We start from the raw sequence: 16,907 nt of genomic DNA, 5'->3' as shown, positions 1-16,907 counted from the left end.
GCTTTAAATTTACTAAGTCAATGTATTTATAGTTGAGTTTTTTTGCAGGTGCATGGGTGGGTGCTTTACTCTCACTTCCTGTATGTGTGCAGGCGTGTGTCGTTGAAGAGTAAGGAATGCCGTGGCCTCCAGTGTCACAAGTCTGAAGCTGAACTCATTAGTAATTTAAAGGTCGCTTACATGTCTGCTCATATCAATTATTCACTCCTGGGTTTTTTGTTTACTTTTTTTTTTGCTATCTTACATTCTTGAAGCACAATCCAAGATAAGGACACAAATCATGCTTAAGAAAACCTTGATTAGGGCTAAAACCATACTAGATAAAGACTCTATAAGCTTGGATGTTATCCAAGTCACAGGCAAGTTGTTTTTGTCTGTGCAGTTACCAAGATTTGGAAACTGCATAGTCAACAGCAAAGACAAGACATGAAACATAATAAGTTTCACTCAAAAAGGTGTTTTTGTTGCTTCTCTTGGATGTTTGACCTTCACTGTGCGGAATGATGTGTGTGCAGAGTTTGATGGGTGTTTTCAAATTCCTCTGTTGAAGGAGGAAACCTTCTCTGTGCTCACATTATATCCGAGTTTAAACACATGTATGTACAAGCATGATTTTGTGACATCAGAACTAGTTTAGAGGCGAGTTGTGGATCAGTATGAAACCTAAACAAGTGGAAACTTAAAGCCTCCAGTGCAAATAAACTCAGAGTAGACATTTCAGTAAAGTACGAGAAATCTTGTGACTAGCAGTTAAACTTTTGATGAGTATCAGGAAAAGATTTAATTTTTATAAGAATGTTTAACAAAGTAATTGAACTTTTTTTGTGGAAAAAAAACAGGATAATTATTAATCAAAGAAGAATTTCTTCTTAAAATAAGACTGGAGGGAATCTTTAAATACAGTGGTCAATAATTTAATTTATTTAATTCAAATAGCTGAAACTCTTGTATAGTAGAGGTGTTGAAGGAAGCCTATTATTTAATGACTGACTGGTGTTGCTCTTTCATCATATTTTAATTCCATGCAATCCATGATGCAATACACCTACACCTGCCAGTCCTTATCTGAGCTGAAGGGAATATTGCCATTAGCATGCTCAAGGAAAAAAACATCATCGCTGCAAAGGAAAATGGCATACAAGAGAGCTCTAAGGCTCACACCTATACACAGATCAGTCTATCACATCCTGATATACAAGAGACTTGAAGTCCAATCTTAGGGCAGTTATCAATCCAAGACAGAGCAGGTGCACATTCTTTAGCAGGGTTGGAATGGTAATATTACAACAAAAATATATGACTCCAACAAAAAGAAAACATGGATCCGTCTGCTGAATGAATGTTTTCACAGATGAAAGTAAAGAATTCCACCCAGTTTCCTCCCGAGACGTCAGTCTGAGGTCACAAACATTACACGGGCAGTTCAGAAACTACTACTAATGCAATCCATTCACTGCTGGTTTTGATTGGGTTGAACTTTGAAACTGAAAGCCCGAGTTCCTGACTGTGACGTTCTTTGAACAACTGGCAGGAAGTTTGAGAGAAAGCCACAGGCTGCAAAGATTAAAATGTTACACCATTGCAAAGGTCAACCTGTTATGCAGAACATCCTCCCTCACACCCACACAATATTTACCTAAGGGGTTCCAACATACCTGGCCCTTGGAGAGAGGGATACAGGTAAACACAACTATGGAGTGAGAGAGACCAAGAGTCAGCATGCGTGTGTAGACCTATCGCAGGCAGGTAACCTATCACAAGGCAGTGTGAATTCCTGCTACAGACAGATACGATGTTGTCTTTTCGTTACCATAAAGTAGATTCATTCCAAAATTGTTGTTGAGTGTGCTGAGATAAGGTCTATACTGGGGGGGGGGGGGGGGTGTTAAACAGACAAGCACTGTGGAATGTACAATACGTCATACAACAATGAACAATGTTTTAATTTAAGGTGACAATAAAGCTTTTGTATTGTGAACATATTTTTCACCATTTCAAATCCCACTGCTTACTTATAAGTAAGGCCTCATAGTCATACTCTAAATAATCAACTTCTTAAACGTCAAACATATAATTAGAACAGAGACTGGAGCAGAGTTAACATGACTGGTTAATGCAATACACTAGTACCAAAGGTGGTCAGGAGTTCATCTTTTCCCCACAGTAATAAATGAGATATTTTAGAGTATTTTACTTCATAAAAGGTTGGCAAGGCAGATATATATATATAGAACATAGAGTAATTACCACATCACAGCCAAGAGAAGAAGCTTGTGGCATACTTGGTAACATTTAGGTTTCAAAATACAGGAGGCTTTTTCCGGGGGGGGGTAGATCAAATGAAAGATAACGTTTGTAAGTGCAACAAAACTGTCATGACTTAAAAGCCAGTAAGTACTTTATCAAACCACCTCTTCAACAAGCAGAAACATGTAGAAAAGCAATATTTTCAACTGCTTTGCCTGCAGTATCCAATCCACCACCGGTATGTTTTACACAACCACAGCCTGCTGGTTAAGCTGATAACATGACAGCTGTCTGTATGTAGCCTAACTGTTAATCTCAGTTTGCCATGTAACTTAAAAATTTGGCTAATTCTTGTAAACTTAGCTGCTGGCTGAGACAAACCAGCCCCTCCTCTCTACGAGTGGTACCTGCAGGTAGTGAATCACATCAGCGGCAGAGGGAAATGGACAGAGGACAGGACAAAAGACTGCCTGCACAGAGAGCAGCTTTGCACAAGCCCCTTGAATCGGGTTGTGGTGACAGATGAGTTGAAAGTCTATGTCATGTGTGGATTGTGTGTGTTGATTGTATTTCATAGACAATCTGGCAACTCGGGTAACATCAGACAAACATACAAAACGTATGGATCCGTGTGTACAATTAGTCATAATAAAGGTTGAGGGCCATGCAAATTATGGAAGTTTCCCAGGAGAAACGACAAAACGGGTGCACAGCGGGAGAGGGGGTGAAAATACGTGAGAAACTCAGGAAAAACAGGAGTGTTGGCAGGTATATTGTGGGGTTTGAGTGAGGGGAGTTTAAAATGTTGGGAAGTCAGAAAAGTCGGGTAAAGGATGGTAGTAAGAACAAGCATGTTCTTCTACAAAAAAAAAATAATTTGACAAAAGAAGCCAAACTTCTTAAATGTTAAACATTGGCAAACTTTGATTTTAAATCACAAAGTATCTGAATAAAGAGTGCATAAACAAGATAACGAATCTGACTATTCAATGAAAGCTTTTGGAAATCGGCGGTTTTTGAATCAGAGTTCTTATTTAGTACCAAAAGGTATTGAGGTTTGCTACTCATTTAAACTACGCAGAACGCAAAGGGCGGAATCTGTTTGTGTTGCATGTGGATTAGGGTGGGCCTCTCAATAGGCCTGATTTATAGTTTGATGGGGAGGTGTCACACACAACTCTCTCTCCCTGTCATTATTCTGAGGAGGAGTAAAGATCACGCCTGTCAATGCAGTGTGGGGGGAGGATGTGTGGACAGTCAAGACGAGCTGGGAAAAGGTAGGGTGCAGATTTATGGCTTATTCCCAGTATCTTAGGAGCACCTTTGGGGCCATGAATATCTGTCTGAGGAGCCTCTGACTCAGATCACCAGGGTGATATTTAGCATGGGTACACATGCATACAAACAGCTTAATACTGACAAGGCTGCTGTTGTTAAGTTTACATATGAGAGATAAGTCGGCTACCCCCCTGGGAACGACAAAGAGGGAGGAGGGGGAAGGGGAGATGAAGAGGAGGCTGGACAAGGCGGCACAAAGACGAGTGTTGGTTAAAGGGAAATATTCAACAGCAGGCAAACACCAACTCTGAGATATGTCGTAAGGAAACTGACCACATAATTGCTATGGATGTAACTGAGGGCTCTCATAAGAGCGGGATGTCAGGCATTAGCACTCTATACACCTGGGTTTATGATGAAAGTGTGACCTGTTTCATGAAGCAGGTTTATCTGAATATTTTAGCTGTGTAAAATGTGGAACGGGTCTTTTACATCAGTCAATGTTCCATATTTGAGGGGGTTTCAGGTTTTACTCAGCCAAGGTATCCAGGCAGCTCAGTAAAACTTGGAACAGAGCCCAGGTCTGAGTCAAACATGGCACCTTAAACCGTAGAGAAGAGGGTAACATGAAACTGAGAATATGGCTTATCTGTTCATCTCTATGGATGAAAAAATGTATCCGCTTTGGTCTCTTTGACACTGGGTTGTGGGAAGCTTGAAAGTCTAGACTATACACTCAGATGTACTTTCAGTGAAACTGTGAAAGACTGTGAGAGATTCTGCTTTGAGTGTATTTGATCCCGATTTGCTCATCTCCGGTTGTTTGGAAAGATCTTTTCCTGTGTGCTTTTGAGACTTGTCCTAATAACTACAACCCCCATCTGTAGACTTGTAGTTGTAAGACAGACCCGATGATAGCATCTAAATTGTGGGGAATAAAAAGTTATATGCCATCAATATACTTCATACTCCAGTCAAATAATGTAAATATGTAACATTACTGCAATTGGGATTTTTGCTCAACCCTAGCACATACACAAGCTTCTGCTCTTCAACGCACATTTGTGAACCAGCAGCTGCCATCTACCCATGAACAACATTTGATTGTTTTGCCTCTAATGCGTTCGATTAAACACATCTATATTTGATGACAGGTCTAACATCAAGCCTCTAAGCGTGAGGGACGAGTCTGTCAAATCCCACCTGCCTCTCTCCTGTTTGTTGACTAAGTATCTTCGAGCCCCGAGGCAGACATTTTCTCTTTCTTGCCGCCGTCTTGACCCCCCTGCTGGCTCTGTCCGGGGCCCTAGGCTGAGGCACCATGTTATTTACTGCCCGAAGAGCTCTGTGTGCAGCGAGTCAACACAGTATGGCTGGTTGAGCAAGGGAGCAACCTGCTACTCACTCTCTCTCACACACACACACACACACACATAACGCTTACACAGTCGTGCACAAACACACACAGTCACATGACCATCCCAGGGGGTTGGCAGAGATGTTTACCATGCTACAATCACTATGCACGGTAGAATTGAGAGCCATGGACAGAGAGACAAACAGACACAGACATCCATAACCCCGGCAACTATAACCTGCCAGTTCTTCTGAGCAGTTACAACAGTACAGGGAATGTGAAGCTATGGGTTTGGCGACGTGACATGGCAAACACCAATGAAGACAATGGAAAGTTCAACCTGACAGGACATGACAGCATTCACTCAGGTGAACTTTACAGTCAGCTGGACTCTGTAAGGTCATTGTGAAAATAGGTAGTTTAATCTAACCTCTGACCTGCACATGTTGGATGAATGAAGAAGGATTTAGGCTAAGGGCTGCTCGATGACCAAACCCAAACCTTTTCGCGACGTTCCCTCAAAAAAGGTTGTCTGAGGACAAAACAAGTACAATGCTGAGCGGTTGGCAACAAACCTTTCCCTTAAGGGATATGTTTCTCAAACCGCCAGCTGGGATCAAAAGACTTATACACTTGTTTCTGATGGGTCCAGAAGTTTTACAACACAAAAATGTGTTTTCAGGTGCTCTTAAAAGTTTTATGTCTCAAGATCTAAAAGCAGTACTGCAGTGAAATTCCTTCACCAAATCCCCTCCTTCCTCTCAGTAATTATAGCCTTCCAGCTGACAAACTACAGGTCTGTTGTGTTTGTCTTTGCCTTCTCGGATACAACAGGTGAAGTGAGGCCTGTGTGTGTGTGTGTGTGTGTGTGTGTGTGTGTGCTGGGCTGGATGCCAGTCTCCTCTGCTAGCCAAGCACATATTACCCTTTCCTGGTACAACACAAAACACCTGCGAAGTGAGTGAGAAACTAATGTACTGCCCAGAAAAATTAATAAAATGGAAGATTTTTTCTTTGCATCACTGAGAGCTGGCAACCTTGTACAACAGCGCTGAGTACAAGAAAAATAGAATGTTCCGCTTTATCAAATCCTACGGGAAAAAGTTTGCCATAGTAAACTCAGTGAGGATGATTTATTCAGAGGAGTACAGATGATTTGATAAATTGAAAACTGGGTTGACTTTGGATTGGCAATCAGGGTGTGAGGTAAGATGAGGGAGCAGGGTGTGAGGGATGTGAATGTGATGCAAGGAGGACTGGATCAATCTTTTATCACTGCAGTGTGCTTTCATCCCTAATGGATCCGACATGAGCACAGCACAGCACAGCGCAGCACTACCTTCCGTCACATTGCACAGGCTGGGGAAGGACGCACGGAAAGAAGAAGAAGAAGGAGCAAGAGAAGTAGACAGAGTAACACATAAGAAAGAAAGATAGTTACAGAGAGAGAGAGAGAGGTGGAGGGGGAAAGTGGTTCAAACCACCTTCCCCAAAATAATAACAACCCAAAAACATGCAAACGTATTATTTCACCAACATGCTGTCATAGCGTTTCCAATTACCTCTGGCCCTGAGTGCATCTGCGGGAGTTGGGAAACACTCCTGATAAGGATGCAAGAAATTAAGTCACTTCACAGCATGAAGAATGACTCCCATCAGGAATGCCAAGAGATATCTCGCTGTGCATGGACGGACTTGCTTTCCTTGCTATGCGAGCTGAATGACAGACACTGACAGAAACATACACAGACAGACAGACAGACAGACAGACTATGCCGTTCTAGATGAGGAGGAGAGTCCATCTGTGTATTCGAGCGGTGAAAGAGCAGTAAAAATAACATTGCAGAGAACAAGGCACGGCGACTCTCAGAGGACACTCGGCTCTCTCCATGCTAAACAGGCTCATTCATGTGATAGAAAATAAAAAAATATTTCAGCAGTGAGGGAGACACAAAGGGAGGGAGGGAGAAAAGAAGTGCCAACTAAACATGGCTGGGAAAAAAAGTTGAAAGTTTCACAATGAGTTCAGACTGCTGGCAGCCACATCATTATCCTGCTATCTGATAGTCGCTTGAGGTATAATATCTATGCCACTTCAAAGAGAGGGGACAATTAGCAGCACATTATATTCACCTCTGTGCTCTGTCTGTCAAGGAACTGAAGCAAATACGGTCGACATCCAGAAACATACTGCGCTTGTGGTATACAGGGTCAGTGTTATTACCTGATACAGTTACATGAGCAAAGGTCAACAAGGACTAATGCATGTGAACATGTTACTAAGTTCAGGTACATACAATTGATAAAGAAAAAAGTGGTAACAATTAAACTGGATAACTAGAGGTAAAATAAAGCCTAGTTACAGGCTTTAGTCAAAGTTGTCCACTTGGTTCTTTCCCCCCACAACCATTTATTATGCTGACGTTATCTCTCTGGAACCAAGTTCACTCTGTGAAACATTCAAACAGAGATAACACATAAGGTATAACTGTGTAACTCCCACAGTCAGTCAGAAAAAAAATAATCACTTCCCGAGGGGGTGATGTGGGGGGGAGGGGGGGGTTTCTAATCGATGGCCCTGATTGGATAACAAATACAGCCTGCTAATGAGCTCTGAGTTCCTCTATCTGACACATACCATGCTGAGAAATGTTAAATGAGATGCTCACCATGCATAATGATGAGTCAATGTTTAAATAGGCTTAGAGTGGTTCGATGCATTAGGGTTGCACGATTTTGGCATTTGAGATGTGTAGCACGTTAACAGTTAAACGCGGTAGGAACAAGTTGAGAGTAAGCTGAACTCTACCCGTGCCCTCCATAAATTAATCTTTAATTCTACAGCGGTAAAAGGCGCAGCCTGTGTGACAGGAGACCTGTGTTGGAAGTAGCCTGCACTTGTCTCGTAGTTCTAACAGTAAATGTTTGCTCATAAAAACATGGGCATTGAGGCTGGCTCTGACTCACACGGGGAGTACTCCAAACACAAAAAAAACATACAAAGAAGTAAAAAAAAAAAACAAAAAAAAAAAAACACGAGTGCGCAAAGAGTGAAGTTTCACCCAAACAGGTTTGAGTCCTTTTGTTGCATACAGGAATACTTGGGTGGCGGGTCTAGTGTCAACAGGTACATGTAAAGACACAGCTCAGCTCCTCAAAGACATAACACAAGGTTCTCTTTGTTTCTCTGTCATACAGGAAAAAATACACACACATTAATAATAATAGCTTCCCAAACAAGCGTGCTGAAACACAGGCTACAGCAGAGCCACGGTCAGAACGCCTGACTTCAGAGAAACTTCCCAACGCTGACATTCAAACAGGCAAGGACACATTCAAACAATCTCTCAAAGAAGCTTTTACACTCACCAAGTGAGAGGATCCTTTCCTTCTGTAGATTGCCTTTAATTTCCTCTCTCTGCTTAAATTCTCTCCGTCTCTCTGCCTCACTCAGGGAAATCCTTTACTTCTCACAGAGCAGCAGAGCCAGTTCTGCGGGTGGTGTGCGATGCAGCGGGTGAGCGCGCGCGTGTGTGTGTGTGTGTGTGAGAGAGAGAGAGGAGCGTGCGAGTCCAGTGAGGGTCAGAGGCAGTCTGACGTGGTCACGGGGAAATTTAAAAGGATGTTGCGACTTCTCCCTCTTTCGCTCAGCCTTGCCGCCTTCTTCTCACTGGCTGCCTCAGGAATTCACTCCTGGGTGTCCTCACCACAGCTAAGATCTGAGAGACTGCGAAGAGTTCTCTCTTTCTCTCTGTCTGTCTCCACCCCTCCTCCTTCTCTCTGTGTCTCTCACCCACACAGAAACACACCCTCCCAGTCAGTCCTCTCTCTCTCTCTCTCTCTCTCTCTCTCTCTCTTTCTACCAACCCTTTCTTGCTGTGCTGACAGATCAGGTACCTCCCCCTTTTCAGGTAGTTTTCAGCTTTGTCCTTCTCTCTCTGTATCAGTTTTCTCAGTTATTCTCTCTGCATTCTATATCCACCGATAACACAAGGGATTGTTGTCAAGAAAACTTAGAGATGGGATCAGAATAAACCTGGATCTTTTTGCACGCATGTGTATTTACATACTGCATGTGTCACACACTGTTTGTATGATCTATAACCTGAGGCAGTAGTCATCCGCCCTCTGGCCTGCGGTCACATGAACAGCTGATTACACAAATGAGTCCGTCAGGTGATTTTCTCTTCCTTTTCCTGGAATGAGGTCATAGTCCGGCAGACAAGGTGCAATGGCAGAGTTTGTGTGCATGTGTCTGTGTTTGAGTTGGGCAACGCCCTGTGGGAAAATGAGGGCACAAAGCAGGCTAAATCTGACCACTCCGGTCCAGAGAACACATGTACAAAACAAAAGCCTAAACCATTACCGAAATAAGACACAAACTACTCAATATTCATGCATGAAACAATGCTGCAATCCCTGAACTCTTATCTCCATAGCCCCATCCCACACACACACAAACAGAGAGCTGGGACATGCTTGACAAATATGTCAGGCTGAATGTGCACAAGTCCCTAAATCTATTTTCTACTAACACCTCTGACTCTCTCTAGCTACACATCTCCCTCAGTTTTAAATTTGAACCATTATTAGCCTCTTTTTCTTTTCTTCTTTACCAACCCCATCCCCCCAAACCTGAAACTCAAGACTGACCACTGATACTGGAACTTTTATTGTTGTTCTAAACATAGAGGAATCAGGTTTACTAACTTTTGTCAGTCCTTTTTGTATATAGCCTATAGCATTTTAACTAGAGCCCAACCAAGTTCTAACACTGGATTTTTAAGGCCAATACCGAAATCTATGTTTGAGCTTTAAAATCTAATAACGGTATATCAACCGATGTTTTTTTAAAATGTAAATGTAGATTTTTTACATTAACACTGACAAATATTTTTAATGATGCCTTGAATTTATAAATTACAGTTATGACCAAGATGTGTACTAAGTGGGACATTTTACAGATAAAAAATAAACTTGTCGGTGTACTCTGGTGGATAAATTCTGATGTCACTATTTCTAAACTACTTTAAGCATATATTAGCACTCCTGTACTGGTATTTCTTTCTACTCCTCGGCCAAAATACAAAACAACACCAATATATCTGTGATAAACTATTATTAGTCAGGTTCTTATTTCAACTCACATTTTAAACCTCTTTCTGGTCAATTTATTCTGCAACCATGGCTACTTAATTTGTCTGAATTTTTGATCATCTCCTGTTACCTTCATTTGTTTGCTCATTTTCCTGGTGTGAACCAAGGACATTGAATAATAAATACTGAAGCAAATCCTGGTCACAAAATGTCTTAGAAGTCTGTGGCAAAAATGTCCAGAAAGGGAATTTAAAAAGTTTAAAATCTAACCAGACAATAGTCATAAAACCAGCATAAAACCATTGTAACTATAGAAGGCCATCGAAAATACCTATTTCATCCCTGTTTTTACTTTGTCTTTATCTGACGTCGGATTGTATTCTGAACAGACAAATGAGGACATGCAGTCACAGCGGCTAATAACCACTGTGCACATTGTATAAAGCAGACGTTCTAAAAATAGATGTCTTGGATTAATTGCATTAATTTGATGAATTAAATCATGCAAACAAAAGACCACAGTGAAGAATGCCGTAGCTTTTAGCCAGACTGAGTCACACAGGCCCGTGGAGAGCCAGTTCACTTCTATGTGAACTGTTTCGCTGTTCTGTCTATAAAGCAAAGCTTTTGGCACATCTAAAAGCTGTGTTGTCTGACAAATCACTTAAACCACACTCTAGAATAAAAGGGGAAAGCGGGGGGAGAGCCTCCTGAGGCATTGCTTAGGTACTAAAGGCCGCAGTGAGAAAAGGCTGAGGTGCCAAGGAGGAGTGACATTTTAAAAGCAGCAGAGAAGTAAGTACACTTTATAGATTCTCACAGGCTATTACCCTTCAGTGGATCATGTGGGTGTCCATCCTCAGATCCACACCAAGTTCATTTGGGGTTTTTTTTTTTTTTTTTTTTTTTTGGTAAGACATGACTAAGCAAAGGTTAACAGGCAGTGAGTCCTGTTTAATGGTTTGTGAGACTGAAGACAGAAACACAACGGGGCTGAAATCAGAGCAGTGGGTGAGGGTATTGTGATGTGACGTGGAGGATTATCAGTCCAAAGCCTCCCAGACTTTGCTGACACCTTCCAGGCATTCCTCAGGGCACTTCCCACTGCTGTGCCTCCCCTCATCCCACCCTCCCCTGTCAAAGCCCACATATCATCCCTCTTTTTCTGCGTGACTCAAACATTCTTGCAACCCCCTTTCGTCCTCCTCCTTCAACCCTCCCTCTGCATTCAGCAAAGACGCGAAAGAAAACAAAGAGGACGCCCAAAAGGCTTTAAAACCTGCGCTTTCAGAAGAAATCCTTTCCTATTTTGTACTTCTTCACCATTTATCCCCAATGCACAAAGGCTGAAAATTCTCTCAACTCTATAGTCTGCATAGCTGGCTCTATGACTGCTTTCGATCACAACCTTCTACTACGTTAATACCTCAACAAGTGATAGGTATAAATCTGTCCAAAGAGTGGCGAGCCAGCCATAACTCAGCTAAGAGGAGACTAAGAAGATGGCTCTGGGACTGAGAAATAGACTGGTTGGGCCTGGCAGCAGTTCAATAGGTTCTGTGGAGGGTAGCAGAGAAAGGGGAATACATGCTGATGGTGTCTTTGTTGGCCATTATGCACAAGGAATGAATAGCATTAAGTTGCGGCTACGGCTCACCCCCTTCCCATCTTCCCTGTTGAGACCCCCATCCCTTCTCCTCTCTCTATTTATTCAGCCTTTCACTAAAAGCAGCCCTCAACAGGTGGACAACAGGTCGGTCAAGACTTAAGCCTGGACAGTGAAGTAAATGAGAACAGACTACGATAGCTCTATTTTCAGAGGCCAAAACAACTTACAAAATCCTGAACTTCTGTTGACATCGGTTTCCATACTCATGGCAAGCAAAGCAAGGTAGTAATGCTCTGTTTGTGCCAAACATGCCTAAGTATAGCATTGCTGTCTCATTATGGTCAGGCCAACAGTATTGCTTCACTACTGTAGCTATGCCTTGTGTATCATTATGACAGGCAAGATGGCTTTCACCAGTGAAGGTAATTGCACTGTTGAGACGTAAATATAGAACATCCCACACCGAGAACAGACAAAGACTTTTGTTTTCTTCCCAGAAACCTGGCTCGGAAGATGATTCGTGTTTTGGAAGTAAATGCATGTCGCCATATATCTTGTTACAAATAACCACAGCTGTATCGAAAATACATGGCCAAGGTGAACCGGAGGACAAAAAGATGAAAGAGGAGTCCAAAATGAAAATGACAGGAGGAGAGGGTCAATTTGATCAACATGTTCGCTACTGGTAAACAAACTTTGCATTCCTAGAAAAGAGGATAGCCTTGTTTTTCCTCTTTGGACGCCTATTAGACCACACTAACGAAGCATATAAGAGAATCTCTGTTGGCTTTTAGCAGCTTCCAAGTTGTCAGGACTTTGGCCGCACATCGGCACCTTTTCTTCATCGTCCCTTTTTCTTGCTTTTTACTCAGAACCAGTCCAGACTGGCTCAGGACTAAGTTACCACCATTCAAAAAACAGTACTACCTTTCACATAGCCTTGTGTTGCGTTTTTCAGGTGCTGTATGAAAAGCTATTTTTGGAGTTGAAATAAATTTGGACCTGAATCATAAGCTGCAGCATTGTCCTTCACTGCTTTCAAGTGGTCCTGTTAGAAGTAGTTCCCTTAAAATCGCTCATCTCCTTCCTTCGTCCCCTCTAGCTAAGCCAGTTCATTTTCATCCTACTTCTAGATATATAGTCTCTCTGTGTCTCTTGAGATAAAGCTGTACCATTAGCGTCACACTGTGCTGCTCGGTGCTGCTCCTATCAGAAAATGGAAATAGGCTACAGCCAGCCTGATTGGTATGGGAGGAAAGATGAGACTGTAGTGGGACTATGAGGCCCTCAACTTTTCACTCATGCACAAAGGTGGATGCAACAACGATGATGGGCCCAATGGTCTGTTCACTGCCCTTCTCTTTTGCAAATCAGACTCAGCTCCATTCCCAGCCGCTATCTTTTTAATTTCTATGTCACTCTCCCATGCAAAGAGGCTCTCACTGAGCCAGGGAACAAAGGAAAGTCAGTCAGTCTGTCAGTGAACCCCCTCAGCACAAGCCTCGGGTCCTGGCTGAGCTGAGGATTCCTCGGGACAGAAAAGGAGCCAAACCACAGACTACAACCCTGGTCAAAGCCCGCCATGTGAGCTGAGAGAACAAGCAAACAAAGATAGAGAGAGAGAGCAGGGCAAGACAAGATATATAAACCTGCGTTGGGGGTGGAACTGCTGATTTGATGATGATCTCAGTAATAACAAAAGCCAGTAGAGGGGGGCGCTGGATGGACAGGAAATGTGGGTTAGCGACAGGGGTGCTATCAGGTGGTTGCAGGTCAGGGGTCGGAGGTGAACAAAAGCTTTGTAAGCCCCCACACAGAGCGAGGGAGAGGCCCCCGGACGCACTCACTGACGCCCAGTCTGTCTGTCTGCACCTTTCTCTACACGCCTCAGGCTGTAGTGTGTTTGTCTAACAATGTTTTCTTAGATCTGCTTGTCAAGTCTACAGTAAATGTTTTTCCTTTCGTCTTCCATATAGACCAAGATGTCATACTCGCTCTTCTGTCCATTTATTCCAAACATTGTTTACAATACTGGTCTATTCCTCTGAGTTTCTAAGGGAAAGGGCTATTCAAACACCTGCAGGAACAACAGCATTTAAAAGCTTTCACTGCACCAGGCCTGTCATCTCTTTCCTTCTGTGGCTTTATAGGATCAAAGCGAAGCTGTAGCTGTGTTATAGTTAGAAAGTCTTTTGTAGCTTGAGTCATACACTGTAAGCACTAGGGGTGTAATGGTACACAAAATTCAGGGTTCGATATGTGCCTCGGTTTTGGGGTCACAGTTCAGTACAATTTCGGTAAGCGGGAAACAAAGAAAGGTAGAAAATAATATTTTGGTCCTTTTTTTGGAAAAATGTAAACATCCAATAACAGCTCATTGGCTGAAACTATTACTGAAGCAGTTGTGCTGCAGTGGAAAAGGACACAGACCCTTCTGTTTCTTGCAAAGAGTCACGACACCTGCTGAAAGCTGTTTTATGCTGACTTACGGTCACTCAGAAATGGTCCTTAAGATGTGCTTTCCATCCACATCAGAAAACAACTATGTTTATGGTTGTTCCAAACAGCTTCACTCAAAGGCGACCGTCACAGAGAGAGAAGGAAGATGAGGCAATGCGATATTGTTTAACTCATGCTCTGGATTATTGTTGTTATTGTAAGTGGATTATTAAACTGTAATTTACTGTAATTGTTTGGGTCAGGGAGCATACCAAACCGAGGAAAGTGGTGTACAGAACCAAACATCCTGTACCAAATGGTTGGGGACATAACACACAAACTGTTATACCCCTAGTGAGCCCACACACAAACAGAACAATGTATGCACGCATACGCATACGCACAAAGACATGATGACACAAGTGCATAATGGAATTGGATCTCTCTCTAATCATACCAAGAGATATTTTAGTTTGAAGCAGAGGAAATATGCAAAACTGATTCACCAAAACTTCAAGCACAGACACTTAAAGACCTATTGAATTTTAACGAGGCCAGTGAGACTGCCATCCCCGTCTTTATCAGATGGTAGTGGGTTTGAGTGTGTGCTGGAGTGGGCATATGTGTGAGACTGAATTAATGACGTGTGTGTGTGTGTGTCAGTGGATGTGCCAGATTACTAATCAGCTCTTAGACAAAGGCCATATGTGTGCAAGTCTGTGCATCTCTCCCACATATCTCCCACATATTCCCCTCCACGTCTGCGTAACCGTATCAGCAGGAATGTTAGGATTGTCTGGTCAGCAACGGTGACATCATGGCAGCCCGTCGGAAGCAACAGCGAGGCCTCAGCACCGGTTTCCTCCTGGTTGCATCAGCCACACGGTAACAGGCTTTGGATCGATGACACCCACTCCACCCCTGCTTCCTGCTCACTTTATGACTCTCCAAACACTCAATTCAGACAAGCAATTGATATGCCTCACAACCGTATCCATAACAAAGGTTTAATCATTTTCATATCACCTGACTGTGCAGCCTTGTATCTAATCTATTTGCCTGCAGGTAGCAGTAGACTTGAAATGTTTAATGGCCCACTTTGCGGCCTCAAATATAACTTGGCTCTATTGTTATAACAAGTCCTGCTGAGTGACCTGACATAACACATGGGCTTCATTGAGACTCCAGACTGTTCACCTGCTTAAGGTGGTCTAAGGTCAACAGCCTGACATAAATGGCTTGATTGTTTACAAAGAGACAAGAGTATAGCCTGAGGGGAAGCAAACTTGGTGAAGAAAAGTATACACAGGGACCACTTAGTGCATTCTGCTTTTTCATTATTTACATTCAGTGGTTATATAAGCAAAAAAAATCTGCTAACTTAACTAGCCCGACATGTGTGACTACACCATTCTCACTAAAAATCAGTCACTCCTGCCACTCACACACTCCTCTTTCATGTGTCCCTCGTCTATGTGAGAGGTCAACTGTCAGCAAACAGATGCTAGTGTGTGTGTGTGGGTGTGTGAGTGAGTGAGGATCCTTCAGGTCATCAGATAGAGTGCACCTGAGGGAGGGGCGAGGAGCCTGTTTTTAGTGTCGCCACAGCAACCAAACACAGAAGTGACCACCTGGTTGGAGGAACCCGAGAAGGGAAGCGGAGAGGGCACCACTTCAGGACGGTTACCATGCCAAAAAATCCACCCAAAATGGCCCGGTTCCCAACACACAACCCATACTGTGTCTGTGCTGCCATGAGCCAAGCAGAGCAGAGAGCGCACGCAGCTGTTGAATCTTTCATGGAACATAAAAAAAGAACTAGGCCTACAGCTCTTATTACAGCAGAGAAACTTGACTTTGTTATCTCCTCATGGTTTTCAATACAGTTTATCCTGTTGTACGTTTAAAAAGTCATGCCAAGCCGACCATGGTTATTTTGAGTTCACTGCCATACAATAACAAATGTCTGGTATGGCACGTATTTTTGTGTGCTTGTCCCAAACACACAAAAAAGTAGGTAGTGACAATAGTATGTGATCATACCTGCATTCAATTAGTGAATGATTCATCATCAGTTTAATATCACTTAGTCTAATAACACATTGTCACAGTGGTAATCAAGAGTTTTTCTAAACATGACAAACGATGTTACCATGGTGACCAATAAAACTGATAAGAGCATCTGTCAAAAAAGAAACCCAGACTAACTTGTATTTAACTTTAATGCAAATTGTCTTTGTTTAATTAACACTCTAAACTGTCTTGGCTTTTCTGTTTACTTTATATAATTTTTGCACGATTGAAAACGCGTTTAGCCATGTGTTCAACTAGAAAAGAAACAAAAAAGTGTAAACTTGGTGATCAAAAAAACAAAACAAAACAACTAAAACATTTTTTTCACTCACCTGCTGCAGTCTAATCGTCTCTGTGACTGCCTGCTTGATGAAAAAGGAGAAGAGGGAGAAGAGGAAGAGCGAGACAACCCTGTCACTGTCTCTGTGTGTGTCGTGCTCACCAGCTACCTGATCCACCACAGCCTGTGGAAGAGACAGAGACACACAGAAAGACAGGCTCAGAGCAATGCAGAGGGGAGGGGGGCAGCTGCAGAGAAAAGTGAAGTGGTGCCGCCATTCCCCGTCACCCTGGAAACCAACGCTCTTTCAAAGAAATCGTCCAATGGCAAACACCGGCAATTGTGTTCAGACAAAAAGTCACATGACTGCCCAAACACCACTCCCTATGCACCCAGTGAGAAGGGAAGAGAGAGAGAAAAAAAAAAAAGAAGTGTGGTTTTAGGGGGTGGAGGGTCATCAAGAGGAGAAAAATAAAGACAAGAATAAAAAGAAAAACAAGGAGGAGAAAAAAGTAGATAGTTGTTGG

The 16,907-nt window shown here is 42.7% G+C and overlaps 1 protein-coding gene across 3 annotated transcripts in view; it reads right to left on the bottom strand.

The window, feature by feature from the left end:
* rassf7a (Ras association domain family member 7a) overlaps nt 1–16,907 on the bottom strand; it is a 35,551-nt gene that overhangs the window by 14,240 nt on the left and 4,404 nt on the right. Inside the window, exon 2 of one of the 3 annotated variants that reach the window (XM_044356798.1) lies at nt 16,433–16,564. The exons of 1 other annotated variant lie outside the window; for it this stretch is intronic. The gene's annotated coding sequence lies outside the window, so the exon portion shown is untranslated. Of the gene's footprint in view, nt 1–8,251; nt 8,607–16,432; nt 16,565–16,907 lie in introns of those variants that run through there. One more of the 3 variants, XM_044356799.1, reaches the window with a different exon arrangement.

Source organism: Thunnus albacares, chromosome 7, assembly GCF_914725855.1.
Source record: "Thunnus albacares chromosome 7, fThuAlb1.1, whole genome shotgun sequence".
In the NCBI taxonomy this organism is placed as follows: domain Eukaryota; kingdom Metazoa; phylum Chordata; class Actinopteri; order Scombriformes; family Scombridae; genus Thunnus; species Thunnus albacares.
The sequence above is the reverse complement of the archived record's forward strand: the minus strand, read 5'-3'. Positions and strand labels throughout refer to the sequence as shown.